Below are 16,837 nucleotides of genomic sequence, written 5' to 3'. Positions count from 1 at the left end.
AAAAAAAGACAAACAAATCAAAGGTTTTGCCATTTTGTTTCTCAAACGGCTTTTAAGTCAAAAGGTAAACTAGAATCATGTGGTGATCCTCCATATGGGAACAATAACACAAATGTATTTAAAGCTGTCCCTTCCATACGTTCCTTCCAGTTTTTCTTCTGCTTTTCAAGATCACAGATTACGAGGATCTGTGAAAATACACCCATGAGAAAAAAGGAAAACAAATCAGCAGTTGCAACTACATAGGGACAAATGTTCTTGTCTGTGTTAATGGAGAGAGCCCACATGAGCAAAAAGAAAAATAGACTCAAATTTCAGGATGACATGCAATTTTCTCTCCTCATAATTTGCCTAATGACATGCCCACGTTGACATAACCTCTGTCCTTTAGAGTGACAAATTTATGAGCCTTGGCACAAAACAGTCCTATACGAGGAAGCATGATAATGCATTCCCGGAGAGAAATACTCGAACGCCAGGAAGCTGTATCCTTGGGTTCAAATGTGCATGGTGCCTTCTATGACCAACAAAATCCCCAGTGTTCATTTATCTATTTGTAACTCAGTGTGTAGTGTACACATAACCAAATATACTTACATTTACATGTACACTCTCAGAGAGTTAAATTAACAGTACAAATTATACAGTGCAGCCAGACAAGTCCATATTTGACAGATCTGAGCTCGTTGCAGAGACATGTCCTTGGGCCAGGTTGTAATACAAGCTATGGAGGGGAGACGCGTGGCATCGTCAGCCCTATCTGATACTGGACACCCAGTGGCCGGGTGCTCTCACCATGAATGCTACACAAAGACACAGAGGCAGACATACTGGGAGAGAAGAAGCGGCAGAGAGAGAAAGGGAGGTCACAGGGTCAGAGAGAGAAAAGAGTACAGGTGGTACATGTATGATCCATTCTGTGTCAGATTTGTTTTCTTCTTTCCAGGGAATTGAACAGCCCAGCCATATTTGATTCCTCCCCGTCTCTGTGCTATAGACAGACAGAAGGCTGTATTATCAGTGCCGTTAAAGAGATGCCGAGGCTGTTAAACAAACCTCCCGAGGGCCACAGAGGGAGCGGAACCCTCCCATCCCCTCCAGGTATAATAGTCTGAAATGCACAGGTATTGAGTTTTACAGTAAACTGTTAAGAGGGCGGTTCAATAAAAAGCGTATCGTGGGGCCGTCTGTCAAGGTTAGGGGAGCCGAGGCTGCCAGACATTTTAAAGTAATAAATGTAGGAGGACATGGAGACGGTAAATAAGAGTCCAGGTTCTCCAACAGAATGTCAACTATTCTGTTCAGGGTCTGAAACGTCCTGCTAAGGTCATGAAGGTAGTGTTTATAGTTCCAAAACCAAAATACATGTCGACAACTTTAAACCACTTTCAACCTGGCATCACTATTTTGGGCATTTCATTATAGGCATGATCGAATCGCACGATGCGTCGTGCTGAGCAACACACACATTGTGGGCTTGTAGATCGGCTATTTTCAACAAAGTATAAAATAGGCTTAAGTGTTTAACAAAGTTAACAGTTAACTCTGCCCATGTCACTACAGCCTGGTTTCAACTTGAGGATGGCATGGCAAGCATGGAGAAATTAGTATTTTTTCAGCCACAGTTACATCATGCATAAATATATATGTATCAATCATCCGCCATGTTGTTGTAGGATAACAACAACAACAACATATATTATAGGGTTATCTTGATTTATATTTTGTCAGTCAACTACATTTGCAGGTTTGGCTGATCCCTAATCTGGGCATGTCATACTAGGTGAAAATAGGCAAATATAGTCCATCTACAAGCTCACAACGAATCTTGTTATGAACATGTAGATCGGCTATTATCAGCAAAGCGACTTGGTGTAGCAGGAAAAAAGGAGGAGACCAATTATAGGCCCCTGGGGGACCCCGGGCAACTGAAGTAGTGTTTAAGTGGTTATGTCAATACATGTACTGTGAATAACCCACTGAATGCTGTATGCTGCAGGCTTGTATTATCCATTTATTCTATAGACTCCATAAAATCTTTACGGTGAACGGGAGTCCTCCTGGAAACAGCAAGGGCCACAGAGTTATAGTTGGTATCACCTCTGTTAAAACAAAGCAAACCTCTGCAGAGTCAGTCGCTGCTGACTCCCTTAGCCCTATTATAAATCAGGATAATGAGGCATAAATCAGCATTAATCACCATATGGGTTTAGGGGCACACAATGAGAAGCGCTATGCCACATAACGTACGCGTATGATCCATTATCCTCTTCGACTGAATAGCAGCAATCAGCAGCACCACACATCTCTCCCTCTGCTCTCATCATAACTGGCCACATCTCTGTGCTGTGTGTCGTTTACAAATGCCAAAGGGCCAGAGCAGTGGCTCAGATGGGCTACGCCTGTCACTCATCCCTGTTGCACACAGGACACATGAAAGAGCTGGCAGACGGAGAAAGTGATGACGAACACGGTCAATGATAAATGGCCTACAGCAGGGTTAGAGCTTGTTTTTCAGGCCAAGGGACCCCTTAGCAGAGAGAGAGAGAGAGAGAGAGAGAGAGAGAGAGAGAGAGAGAGAGAGAGAGAGAGAGAGAGAGACATGAAGCAGGGACCCCCACAACATTGTATACAATTTCATAGATGGCTTCATTGATCATCAGTGTTGTGTAAATACATTTTTTGTTTAGTTTTTCCAGACATTTAACCACTTAAAACCTCAACACTAAGTAAACTTCTCATCCACCCCGACATTATAGACATTATCCCTCATCTCTAAATATATCTATAAATCATTCCATGTTTGTAACAATAGGCTTTTGCCATCATGGTAATTAGGCCCCATCTCAGTCCTGTTTTATACATGTATATTATTCACTGAGTTACACTATTTTCCTGGCATCAGAAACGGTTGATGTCCACCTTGTCCCTTGGGAACACTCCGTGCGAAGGGGATATTTGATATTGTTATATAGTGTTGTGTCTCACATAATTACTTTGTGCTCTCACTATATTTTTATACTTTTACTGGGGTGAATTACATTTCATATAATTACTATCAGTCTCCAGACTCCAATTTGTATATGCCAACACACCAATCTTCCAATTTTCACACCAATCAGTCCAGTGGTGCCTGAGATTAGCTGGTCACAGACAAACAGACAGGCAGAGAGACAGACTGACGGGAGTGAATCCCTCACTTCTTCGGCCTTCCGGCCTGTCAGGGATAACAAACAGGAGAGAGAGAGAAGGTACAGTATGTTTCAACCAGTGTGCACCACCTCTACACTATCAACCAGAAGGTTTTCTTCCATGGCACCTCCACCCTAACTAAGCATCTCACCCCTCACACTCCGCCGCTGTCCCACTTCCCCATTCCTGTCTGCTTTTATCTCTCTGGCCCACTCAGTCTCACGCTCTCCAATTTGCCTCTTTTGCTTCTCTCTCCAAGAGAGGCTCTCTGCTCCCTGCATGCAGAGACGATCACAGTCACAGCAAATCCAGGGGCCACTTTGAGTAGCAAGTAACCACTTCTGTCAGTAATGCTGGACAGCAAAACACATGCATGTAGGCATGGAGGGCCAGCAGTGATCTGTCCAGCAAAGTGTCTCCCAACATGTCTCTCAATCTGCCACTCGGTATAATTAAGCCCCGGAACGCAGCATGACACCCAAGCACCAGCCCCAACCCTCCACCCCCACACCCCGCCAGTACCCCCACCCCCCACCACAATTTGGCTTCCTCTGAAAAGCCGACCGACATGTGCAGATATTCCGGGGAAGCATTTGTGCAATCAGGGCAGAAGGGAGGGTTGGTTGCTTTTCAACCCGAAATATTTTGGGACAAATTTGGCACCCAGCTGTGGGTGGGAATAAAAGACCATTTCCTCTCTATTCAGCTATTCACCTTGGAATCTATCATGTGCATATAACATTTAAACCATGCCCACCCCTGCTTTTAATCCTCTCTCGCCAGAATGCCGTCCTTCTCCCTCGACTTCCCACAGACATTAAGTTGCTGCATTTAACGTCTTTACATTTAAAGTACATTTGACACCTCCACTGAACACATTCCCACATCCACACTGACGTTATACGTTTAGCCCTGGCCAGACTATCTGAATCAGTTTGCACAAGAAAGTATTAAAGGTATAATGACATTTTAACAACATTTAAAGTCTTTGTCATGGTCATTCAAAAGTGTATTAAAAGGTTTTGACAGAAGGATTCACTCCAGTATGCCATGACAGGTGTTTTTCTCACTGGTTCTAAAGCTTCTTCAGATGCAATGGAAAAACGCCTTATTTTAGCCAGCAGATGGCACTTTGCCTGTCAATCATCTCCCTGCGCTCCACCCGCCCAGGGGCCCGGGAAGGGGAGGGGCAGGGATGAGAGGCGGCTGGATTTGTGGACCGTTACATCACCGTCAAATCAGAGCAATTGTTTGAGCCTAATTATTCCGAAAACCCCAGACCACGGAAAATCCACTGAATGTTCAGGTTTTTTGGGTGCAATATCACCAGACCTTTAAAAAAAAAAGCTTTATCTTCATCCTACGTGTTACAATATGTCAACAAATCCAAAAATATCATCATGTTAAAGGAGCATTCAGTGATTTGGAAAAATACCCGGTCCACCCGGTAACAAGATGTGCACATGCACACACTCTACAGTGGGGGAAGTACAACAGACCAACAGCATGTGCACCAAGGCCCGCCCCACTCGATCATGATTGGAGGAAGGCCCCTCTCATCCTGATTGGATGAAGGCTTTGCCACCCAAAGCCCAAACCGAAACTAGTTTTTTTTACCCCAGGGGCTCACTGGGGACAGGGAGGAACTCCTTATATGGTCAGCACACTTTATAGTAGGGAGGATTATCCAAAAAATAAGAAAAAATAAGTGATATTTGAATTAAGTGAAATCACTGAATATATCTTTAATGTAGTAAAGGCATAATTTTCCAAGTCATGTCATGTCGTTTGTTGTTTAAGCACAACAAAACGGCAGTCGTGCTGTTTTAAAGGCGTAGTGAAACGGAAATGGTGGACATTTTATTTTGAAGTTTCAGACGGTTTCAAGTTGAAACACCGCTATGAAGTTTCTGAACCAATCAGAGCGTCGCATCCCTTCAGGCGATGGGACGGTAGCTAGGGACGGTAGCTGTGCTATACGCAGCACATGGAGTGTGTTTGTTTACAAGTCAGATAGTCGGCCATGCTGTGCCAGTTTACTGTTATGTGGCTTATATCTACCCTATAATGTTTTCAGATACATATTTTAGCGTGATGATTAAGTTGAAACCGAGTAATACACTGTCTGGATGTTATCTTGAGTGGGAATAAAAACGGAGGATTTCTGTAATCAGTAGCAGCTGTGCTGGACGGATACGGAGATACGGGGAATTAAACGGGTGAACTTCATTTTTATTGGCTTTTATCGATGTGGGCCTCGACACGTCATCAGGCAGCACGTTTTCGTTTTCAGGAAGTAATACAAAATATATTTTTATGGACTTTTGATATAAAAACACACACAAATGAGAATTTGCCAATTTTTTTGGCATCCATTGTTAGGTATGCCCATATGATGACCACGGATATGGTCTAAAAGTGTGAAAAACGTATTTTTCATTTCACTACACCTTTAAAGCCTCCAGTCATACAGAGAATACCATGGTATTTGTGGCACCACTCTCTATTTTGTGTTTGCAGACACGCATTGTAACGACATCAAATTGAATGTACCTGCATAAATGCTTATGCTTTTGTGGAGAAACATCTGTTTAATTGAGGTTGATTACAGACCATCCTCCTATCAAAGTGCTTCTTCCTCTTCCTTCAGAACAAAAGCAAAGCCTCTTACCGCTGAATGTTTTATTCATGGGCTAATGAATCAAACAGAATGTATTGTGTACACATATATTATACACACATAAAAAGTGGGTGGCAAATAAACAAAGCAGAAACAGCTTACTTAAACACACAGCGTAAAGTAAAATATACTTTTAAAAATCACACCCGTGTGAACTGAGTGGTGTAAGGTTTTATATAGCATGATCAGCTGTGGTCTGACGTAATGTCTGACGTAATGAAATCACACCCGGGTGAACTGAGTGACCACTTTCCTAGATCTAGGCTATTGAGTTCAGCAAGGTATTATATAGCCTGATCAGCTCTGATCAGTAAGGTATTATATACCCTGATCAGCTCTGATCTGACGTAATAAAATCACACCTGGATGTGATTTCACAACTGGCTTTTTTTGTGCAGAGAAAATGACCACGGTTGCTACGGTCATCCAGTTCACCCGGGTGTGATTTAATTACGTCAGAAATTATTTTGAACATAGCAACCATGGTCATTTTTTTATGCACACAAAAGCCAGTTGTAGGAGTGGTTTACACCACTCAAAAACTGTCAAAAAGCTTTTTCTCACTAGCAAGGATGGGCCTCAGGGCAACTGTCAAAAAGCTTTTTCTCACTAGAAAGGATGGGCCTCAGGGCAAATATTTGTATGTGATGCAGGACCAGCGAATCATGAACTTCACAATCCAATATCCAGCGATAGATAGCACTCAAAGGTTATTACAAACGGGCTGAAGAAAGATATTTGATACTTAAGTGTGGAAGATCGCTCTGAGTGCTACCTATTGTAGTAATATCTCTGGATATTGGAAGGGGAAGTACTGAAAGTTATCTGCACCATTGTGACAGAATCAAGCGTAGGACAGAAGTTGGTACAGTTTAGTTTATTTGAAAAGCAAATAACCCACAGATCTTAGAAATTGATATTCGAGTATAAAACACACTGAATAAGTGCATGACTTATTTTCATTACGCAACGGCCTTAATCAATAACACTGCAGCCACCAATAGTACGAGCAAACAATGAACTATTTCAAGATTTGAATGAAGGAAGTAAATTGAAGCACTTAACTGATGGCCACCCTTGAGGATAATTACCAGAGCAAGTGTCAATATTTACTTATAGTGTGCTTGTGCACTTGGCTGGAGCCGGCTGACATAAAAAGGCATATACATCAAGATACATCCAAGAAAGAAGCACTTGTTTGCCTTTTTACTATGGTTTCTGTGCACCGGATTGCACCTACAACATGGTGGATGATTGATACTCAACACATGACGTCACTTTATCTGAAATAGCCGATTTAGTCTGTGTGCAAATGTCCAATAGGTGTGCAGTAGTTTGACAGGGCAGGTGTGAGTTTTCAAATCCGCAAAATACCCACCCTACAAACCCTTTTTATTTCTTTTCCATCTTTTATACACACTGTATAGAGCGTCGCAGTCCCGCCCCCTACCAGGGCCCAGGAAATGATTCTCTGTTCATTTTCCTCATAGACTTTTCAGAAAGTATTTATTTAAAGACGGTTACGTCACGGACAAAGCCAACTCTTGTCGTGACAAATCATGACAATAAACACAATGTTTTGGGCCAAACAAAGAATTAGAAAGTAGAAAAAAACGGCAGGTTACAAGTTACTTTTGTTGTTGTTTTTCTTCTTTGTAATTGTTTGTTTGGTCCAAAATATTGTGTTTATTGTCATGATTTGTCACGACTGGAGTTGGCTTTGTCCGCGGCATAACCGTCTTTAAATAAATACTTTTTGAAATGTCTATGGGAAAAATGCATTGGGATTCATTTCCTGGGCCTGGCGTCGTCATGACAGGGGTCGGGACTGCGACGCTCAATAAAGTAGGTCCAGATAATTTTCCAGTAGTTTACACGTTCAAATGCATGTGACTTCAAGAAAAGACAAGACGGACAGAAATCATTTAAACGTTAAGTAATTTGCTTTGGTTATGTTCCAAGTGACACCCTGTACACACACACACACACACACACACACACACACACACACACACACACACACACACACACACACACACACACACACACACACACACACACACACACACACACACACACACACACACACACACACACACACACACACACACACACACACACACACACACACACACACACATGAATACTTTTATTTGGATCTACAACAAACAGTAGCATAACAGATCCAAACATTTTTGAGGAGGGTTTCAAATGAAGGCATAACCAGACACCATATGCAGTATGATTAACTCACAGTAATATGAAATGTAATGATTATAATCTAGCACCAGTCAACAGTATATGAGAATGTAATAGTCCACTCAAGGATAGACAAAGCATCGCCTCTTCCAAATAGAGAGGCTGCCGATCACTGCAGAGACTGAGCAATATTTGGCCAGTCTTTTTGCAGCGATCTTCTGCAGTCCTCCAAGTTGTAATCCACGGAGCACAAGTCTGTGGACATGCCCCAGACTTCCAAACACAAGCACAATGAATTGGCAGTTATAGCCAAGTGACATGATACACACACACACACAACACACACACACACACACACACACGCACACACACACACACACACACACACACACACACACACACACACACACACACACACACACACACACACACACACACACACACACACACACACACACACACACACACACACACACACACACACACACACAGTATGAGCTGAAATATACTACTGGTGGCCATAAGGGGTTTTCTTTAATTCATGTACTAAACTGAGCAGCCATCATGTCCATATGGTCACCTCCCACTCTTCCTCTACTAATGATCCCATTGGAGAATAACTTTGGATTGCATGGCTTGGTGGGATGTACTTTGCACCATACTGTATGTGGGGAAACTGCTTGCTACCATGGTGCCATAGCTGCCAACTATGACACTTCAAAAGGGCAGCGCTTATGGGCCACTTGGGGATGGGGATGTTTATGAGTGGTGTAGTAAGAGCCTGGCAAATAGGCCAGAGCCTTCAGGGTTTCTGACTGTCCGTTTCAATAACATAAAACCAAATATTAAGGGAAATCAAAAACAGCAACAACAACAAAAAGCCCATACACTAAAAAGAATGGCATTTGGATTGATCTCACTGTCCAAAGGCCAGCATACATTGCTGTCTGTTATACCATCACCAAGAGAGCAAGTGAGACTGTGGATTGAAGCAGTGCTATAAATAAAAATGTCTTTCGGGTATGCTGTATAGTTGAGGATATTGCTTCACCCCCACACCCCCACCACCAATACCATCCACCCAGCAACCCACCCACACGCCATCATTTCCACAGAACATATCTTCAAGACAATAGCCTGACTTCTCCTCTCGACATTATGAAAGCAACAATGTGTTCCCTCTTTGACGTGTTAGTCACAAGGCTTTTGTTCACCCGTCTCTTCTCCTTGCACGTGGCCTTTTAAGCTCCACAAGCATGAGGCTCTCACACACACAAACGTGCACACACACGCACGCTCTGCTCAGATGTACGTTATATGTGAGGACCATCCAGACTTACATTGCTGAAGAATGACAACGGGGGTTGCAAGGATGATTGAATAGGGGGGGGGGGGGGGGGGGGGGCTGCTCATATATTATGAGCAGCTCATTGCACCTCTGACTAGTATGTACATACAAACACTGATGGCATTGTAGCCTTGTCAGGCGACCGCAACACAACAAATGCTAAATGGCACGCAATAAATGCATTTTAATTTCCACACGATGGCCTTGACTGCTCTAAAAAAATCGAGTATTTTAGAGATATGAACACATTTCCAATGAGACACATTACAAAAATATATTTAGGGTTCATGTTTTGGACACCCTGACAACCAAAAAAAAACAAAAAAAAACACCAAAACATAATAAAAGATTATACAAACATATATAGTAATAATAACGATCCTTAATTCACAAAACCTCTGTGTCTGTCAGTGTGTATGTCTGTTCCTGGCATAACTCGGGCACCGTCCGTCTGATAGATTGACCTCTAACATGGTGTGTGTGTGGGTGTGTGTGCCAGCGATGAAAGCTCAGTTGTCGAGAACCGAAAAATAATGAATATCTTTAGAGCTATCTGTGAAGAAGACAGTGTTTGTCAGTCAGTTAGCGGAGGACAGGACGACACAGCGAGGGATAATAAACGAGTGTGTGGATCAGAGGCGATTAAGAGATTTGGGGAGTAAACAGAGAAAAGGGGGAGGGATACAGCAAGAATAAAAGGGTGAAGACCACAAACCGAAGGTAGATAAGAATTGGAAGCAAACTGATACACGAGAAACCTAGCAGTATACACACACACTGGAAGAGTGTAAAAATATATAGTTTGAGCGATTGAAACAATAAAATCATTATCAGCCCGAATGTATGTCCAATACCATTACATTAGGAAATGGAAAAAACTAATCAACTTTCCAATGGATCGGGCAAGTCAAAAACATTTTTCAAAATCTTTCAAGAAATACTGAAAATAGCAGATATACAAACGTGTTGCATCACAATCCGTTGCGAGCTTGTAGATCTATCTGTCTTGGAAGAGCCACCCATCGACTAATCTAATATACGGCAACCTTCCCCATGTTTCTTCACTAGTCCGATCCAGAAGAACATAGTTTGCCGGCCACTGCTACAGAGCTGACAATGAGGTTATATCGTCCCTTCTTCTCTGGAGTCTTGCCTCAAAGCAGACCAGAGGTAGAAAACTGTTGTTCCCTGAAGTCATCGCTAGGGACACAGGCATCAGTAAGCAGGAACTGGGGATGGCAATGAAGGACCGGGAAGTGATATTGTGATATTGTGATATTGTGAAATCCACGATCTCGACAAATGATGATGATGTGTGTGTGTGTGTGTGTGTGTGTGTGTGTGTGTGTGTGTGTGTGTGTGTGTGTGTGTGTGTGTGTGTGTGTGTGTGTGTGTGTGTGTGTGTGTGTGTGTGTGTGTGTGTGTGTGCAATTATGCAAAGTGAACCGGACTGTACATTAACCAGAAAAAAGGTGATGTGCATCAATACCCCAATCACCATTGATTGAGAGACATTGGAATGTGTTGAAGACTTCACGTACCTTGGAAGCCTCATAAGCTGTGAAAGTGGAATGCAAAAAGACATCAAGACGCGTCTAAACAAAGCAAGAGGTGCTTTCAGCCAACTTCTCAAAATCTGGAAGTCCAAACAATATAGCCTCAAATCCAAGCTCAGGCTCTACAACAACAATGTTAAGGCTTGAGATAGACCTCAATTGGGAAAAGAACGAGAGGTAGACCAAAGAACACCTGGCGAAGGACAGTGATGATGGAGCTGAAGGAGACAGCATTCAGTGGCAGTGTATGATTGCGGTCTTATGCCCCAACCGGGACGAAGAGGATAAGCGCTGCCCTTTTTATATTCACTATGTTTACACAGGTAGAATAAACTGTACATACTGTATGCAATGCATCACAGTTGCATTGCAAGAAAACATGTGCAACACAATCACGTGATTCTCCCATTTGAAATGATCTAACTTCCACTGGAGAAAACCCAATTAGATGCCTTTTAGTATAGGTGTACCTATATTCACTGAGTAAAGCTTGATGACTTTGGGGCCCAGAGCTTAAATGACCATCATGTGGTTAAAAAATACACAGGCATTGGACAGAATGGATGCTATAAGGTTTCAAAATGAAAACACTGGACAAAGAACTGAACATGTGGGGAAAAGGTCTAAAAGGAAGATGCATGTACTTTGTGGAGGTGATGTATATCTGTCCACCTCATGGACATCGTTTCAGCCAGAAGTGTCCTTTTTCAAACCCTTTGAAAAACGTTGAGGCTCCATAGCTCAGTAATCACTGATCAGCAGTGTGTTCACAACCCCCGGTCTTACTTAAATGTGCTTATATGGTCAACCAGTTTCACAGCTGTTTAACTATCCACAAATACTTTCTGTAGAATCTTCCCTCCACGCATAGGTGTTATTTAATGTCAAGTCCTTTACGGCTACTCTCAATACTCATCTTAAAATAATCAGTTCACTTAAAGGACCACTTCACCACTTTTCAACCTATCTTCATATAATAGGTCCTCACTAATAATCATGATAAAATGGCACGATTTTTTTCTACTCAGTCTGTGTCTCATAGGAGGGCTGTTGGCAGTTTATAAACCGTCTTCCAGTGACATCATCATTAGGCAGATTTTTTTTTTAAACAAGATTTCTTTACAAAGAAGTTTAGATTTTCATTATCGTGAGAACGATGGCTTCCATTTTCGCATTGCAACTTTTCAGGACTAGAAAGCCTGTCTCAGTTTATTTGCACAATCTTTACCATTCAGAAGAGAACTATTACAGTAAATTCACATCAGAGGCCAGAAAGGTTGCTCAGCCATTATGTGGTGACCAGATTTCAGTTTGAGATGTTAGAATGTTATATAGGTTAATACATACAGTAATATAATGGGACCTTCCCAGCTCTGTGTAATTGCTAATTTCTTGTGTCAATTGTTATTATCACTAGTCAATAAAAGGTTGCAATTTGAAATGTAAATATTACGTTTCCGCTGGTCCACTGTCACTTTGAGGAAGTACTGTAAATGTTATGTCATTACGATTACAGCTACACAAGTTGACAGTCAATTGTAGTAAGTAATGACCTGTAGATGTATTTACTCTGCTTTATCTGAAAGGTGGTAGACGTCTCAGGATAGAGACAGTGTGTGTGCATGTGGCACTGCTCATGAGATGGAGAACGGGAAGAGACACATAAAGAGACAATACACACGCCTTAATATTATATTCAAAGGATCGGTCGAATCACCTGAAATATGTTATTTTCAAATCCAGCATGCTCATTTGGCAACACTTAACTGTAAAGATGCTGCTGTATTTGACTATAGTTTTAGTGCATGGCTTGGTGAACGTCAGCTGAAGACAGCTCAGACCAAGTTGAATGTGCGTGGACAATGATACGACTTTTTGGTGTAAGCCTATGTTCTTAAGTTGCATGTCTGCGATTGGCTAGTGCATAGATCGCATAAGCCGGATGAATAGGACAGATGTAATTGGCTAGTTAGAAGTGCGAGTATATATTATATAAGTATATTAGTGTATACTAGTAGTATAAGCCAAATGGACAGGCACCCAGTTGGCTAGTTCCCGTTCATAATCTCACATGACTGTATCCCATAGTCCGGAGGGACAATTGCTCTGTGATTAGAACATAGTTTCATCCTGTTTGAAAAATATTGGAGAATTGAGCAACTATGATGCTGATTGACTGAGTTATGCAAGATTGCACAAATGCACACACACACATACACAAGATGCACATCTCATGGAGGGAGATAACTAGCTGACAAATAAAAAATGAACAGCGTTCACCATAGGGGTTCCCGTCTCAGTTACATCATCATCGAACGTCAATTAAATATTTACACTCAATTAAGTTGTTAGTGTGCATTTCTTAATTGAAAACACCACGGGGGTGGGACAGATTGTTTCTTTTAATAAAAGAGCTTCCACCGGAGGAGCAAAAAAGGAACAGAAAAGTGTTTGAGTGATAGCAAATGTAGGAAATCTTGTAGCTACATTTTTGGACTAATGGGAGAACGGAGAAAGGAGTGTAACAGAATTGATTGCCTCCATCCGTCATTTGTTTGCATCCTGGCACCGACTTGCTTGGCTGCACTAATTGCGACCAGCACAAGCAAAGCTATTCCTGGTCTTTCTGCTCTTATCAACGCACCTCTTGCTGGGTTATTTACTTATTTATTTATTTATTTATTATTTATTTATCTGTACACAGCTCATTGTTGGGCTCCATCTGAATTCATGGATGAATTCTCTTTCAAGACGTCAGCTCACATGCCATGCGACACCATGTTGTTGGCAGTGGAAGATGATTAAGGATGTGGGAGACACGTTTCATCTTCCTCTCTCAATTGGCAAATATCTCTCTCACTTTCCAATGTTCAATTTCTCTCTCACTCGCCCCTTCTTCATTTTCACTTATGCTCTCCCGCTTTCTCTCTCTCTCTCTCTCTCTCTCTCTCTGTCCGTCACTTCCTGACCCATTCTCCAGTTCACTTAGTTAGTTGCTCAATTCCTACCCCTCCACGAACTTGACACACACACACACACACACACACACACACACACACACACACACACACACACACACACACACACACACACACACACACACACACACACACACACACACACACACACACACACACACACACACACACACGTCATAGACACTTTCAGACTCAGTGGTGAATTAGAGGCTGGCTTTACCATGCAGCTGCTGCTCAGACCTACAATGCCTATTAGCCATTTGTTCCCGTCACAAGAAATGCATAATGTATGAGGCAGTAAGGTGACCCAGTGTGACCAGCATGCTTATTCACGTGCAGATATATGCGCATGACCAATGATCAAAAAGGCTTGTGCAAGGTTGTTTGCTCGCAAAAGTTGCAGTATGGAGCAGACATCACATGGCATACAACCATGATACAACTGCCATAACATAGCTGCTTAAACATTTCATCCCAAGAAGTACAATAGTAGCTTTATAATCAATGTTGCGTGATGTGCCATGTAAGAGTGTGCATGTACAGCATGTGTGCTGTGAGAATAGCATTAAAAAAGGACCATACCAGTGGTCAGTCATGTTATGAGTCATGAGTATGAAAATCAAATTGAGAGTGAGACTTGCTTGAAATAGGTAATCAATTTTTTGATTTGTAAGCCACTCTAAGAGCATTTGTTAAAGTGTAAATTGTAATTCTAAAGCAAATTCCATAGAGAAAATATTGATTGCAAAACTTCAATTCAAATGTCCATGAAACAATGACGTCTAGCCAACATTGACTCGATTCAAACTGAACAGTAAAGCCTATAACACACCTCTCTGCCATCTAACTATAAGGCACAGGAACATGAAATAGTGGTATCAATAACAGTTTATGACGGCCCAGCATGCCAAAAGTTTCCCCAGGCAGTTATTTGGCTGAGGAAGGATTTCCCAGCATATTTGGCCAGCCTGCCTTCAAGGATAAAGCCAGGGAACAACCAGAGAGGGAAAAGGGAGAGCATATACAGGAACCTATGCCACGAGAAGCATTAACTAATTCACCAAAGTTATCCAGACCTCCCGTCTCATATACAGGTCAGGAGCAGTTGGCACTACAGGCCTTTGTTCCTGGACTCCATTCTGACTGTCAAAACACACCACACAGGGAGCTCTCTTCCATACCTACAGGACACATATGAAAGCAGGTGCTTGAGTAGGGAAAATAATCTGAGCGGTGCAGAGAGTGCAGAGAGTGTGAGTGTGTGTGCGCTACCTAAACAGACATACATAGGGACATACATAGAGACACATGGCCACACTGCTCAACGGTGCCACTTTAGGTCACCCAGCGGTATTGCAGCTGTTCTCAGACAGACAATTAAATGGCCTCATGGTCGAAGCGGAAGTCTGTAGGCGCCGGCGGAGACGACATATCTGCGGTGTAAACAGCCAGCTCTTCTATTACATTGAATGGTAGAGTGACTGATCAAACGTTACTCTTTTACCTGCTTTTTACTAACACTAAATTTACAAAGATGCCCAGAACATCGGGATGAACCAGTGTAGTTTATGGCTGCTCCAACAGTAGTGGCAACATTCAACTTTGGAGAGAAAAATACACCGCGGTGTCTGAGACCAGAGCCATAGAGTAATGGTTGAGACGAAGCAGTGAAAGGTCCTGAAGGATACATAACGTCTTACACAATACCCAATCTTTCTGTTGTATGAACACAAGGCTGCTGTACTTTATACCTCATACAATTTGTCTATATCATCTGTAATGAAGAGGAGGTCCCACATTAACATATGTCTCAAGAAAAACGCAGGAGAGCAAAGTACCAACAAACTGGCCAGATGTATGGAGAACCGGAATGACTGGAAGCGACGATGGAGGGCTCGTCTGAGGATGACCTACAGAGAGAGTTAGGAATGTTAGGAATATAAACAAAGACACGAGCGACTGGAAGTGGCGTGCTAAAGGAGAGTGAACGGTGGAGATCCGGTCTCTACAAGTGAAATCGGGCAGTGCTCCCAGAGGCAAATTCAAAGTGAATTTATTTTTCATTTTATTGCCAATGGGTTCCCAGATTGGAATGGGTTAAATGCAGAGGACACCGTATGTGCAAATAATATACAGTGACAAATATCCTAAAGAAGTAGGGACTAAATAAATGTATGCCTTCTGCACATTTGATAATGATTCTAAATTTTCCTTCCCCGTTATTCTGCACATCCCTCATTTCTGCTAGACCTTCCTTTACCATGTCTGCCTTAAAGAGGTTTTATCATACCTGCTGTTCTTAACTGTACGTTCTTAACCACTTTTTCTTTTTGCGGCTTTCGCCTTTATTTAATATTTGGTAACCCTTCATTTTACGGTACGGTAATTACCAGGTAACTACCAGGTAATAATAGGTAAGTACCTGGTATTACCTGGTAACAACCAGGTAGTAGTTATAAGTATTTGGCCATTAATTACCTGGTAATTACATGGTAACTTCCAGATACATTACTCAGTAATTACTATGTATTTACCAAGTATTACCCAGTATGTATAACTATTTACTGAATAATCTCCTGGTAATTATATGGAACTTACCATGGTAAATGACACACTGGTTGCCAGGTAATTACCAAGTATGTTCCTGACAATTACCAGGTATTTATACGTTTTTAGTATGTAATTACCAGCTAACTACCCGGTATTTACTCTGCAACCAGGCACGATACCCTGGTTGCAGGTACTATAGGTATGTAGGTACTATAGGTATACCAAGTATTTTCAACAACTACCAGGTATTTACTCTGCTACCAGGCAAGTTACCCAGTAGGTACTAGGTCATTACCAAGTATTTTCCTGACAACTACCAGGTAATAACATGGTA

General features: G+C 42.0%; 1 protein-coding gene across 1 annotated transcript in view; it reads right to left on the bottom strand.

The window, feature by feature from the left end:
* Positions 1-16,837, bottom strand: part of ncanb (neurocan b) — a 251,579-nt gene that overhangs the window by 214,688 nt on the left and 20,054 nt on the right. The window lies entirely within an intron of this gene.

The sequence above is a fragment of the Electrona antarctica genome (assembly GCF_951216825.1).
Source record: "Electrona antarctica genome assembly, chromosome: 7".
Lineage (NCBI taxonomy): Eukaryota > Metazoa > Chordata > Actinopteri > Myctophiformes > Myctophidae > Electrona > Electrona antarctica.
The sequence above is the reverse complement of the archived record's forward strand: the minus strand, read 5'-3'. Positions and strand labels throughout refer to the sequence as shown.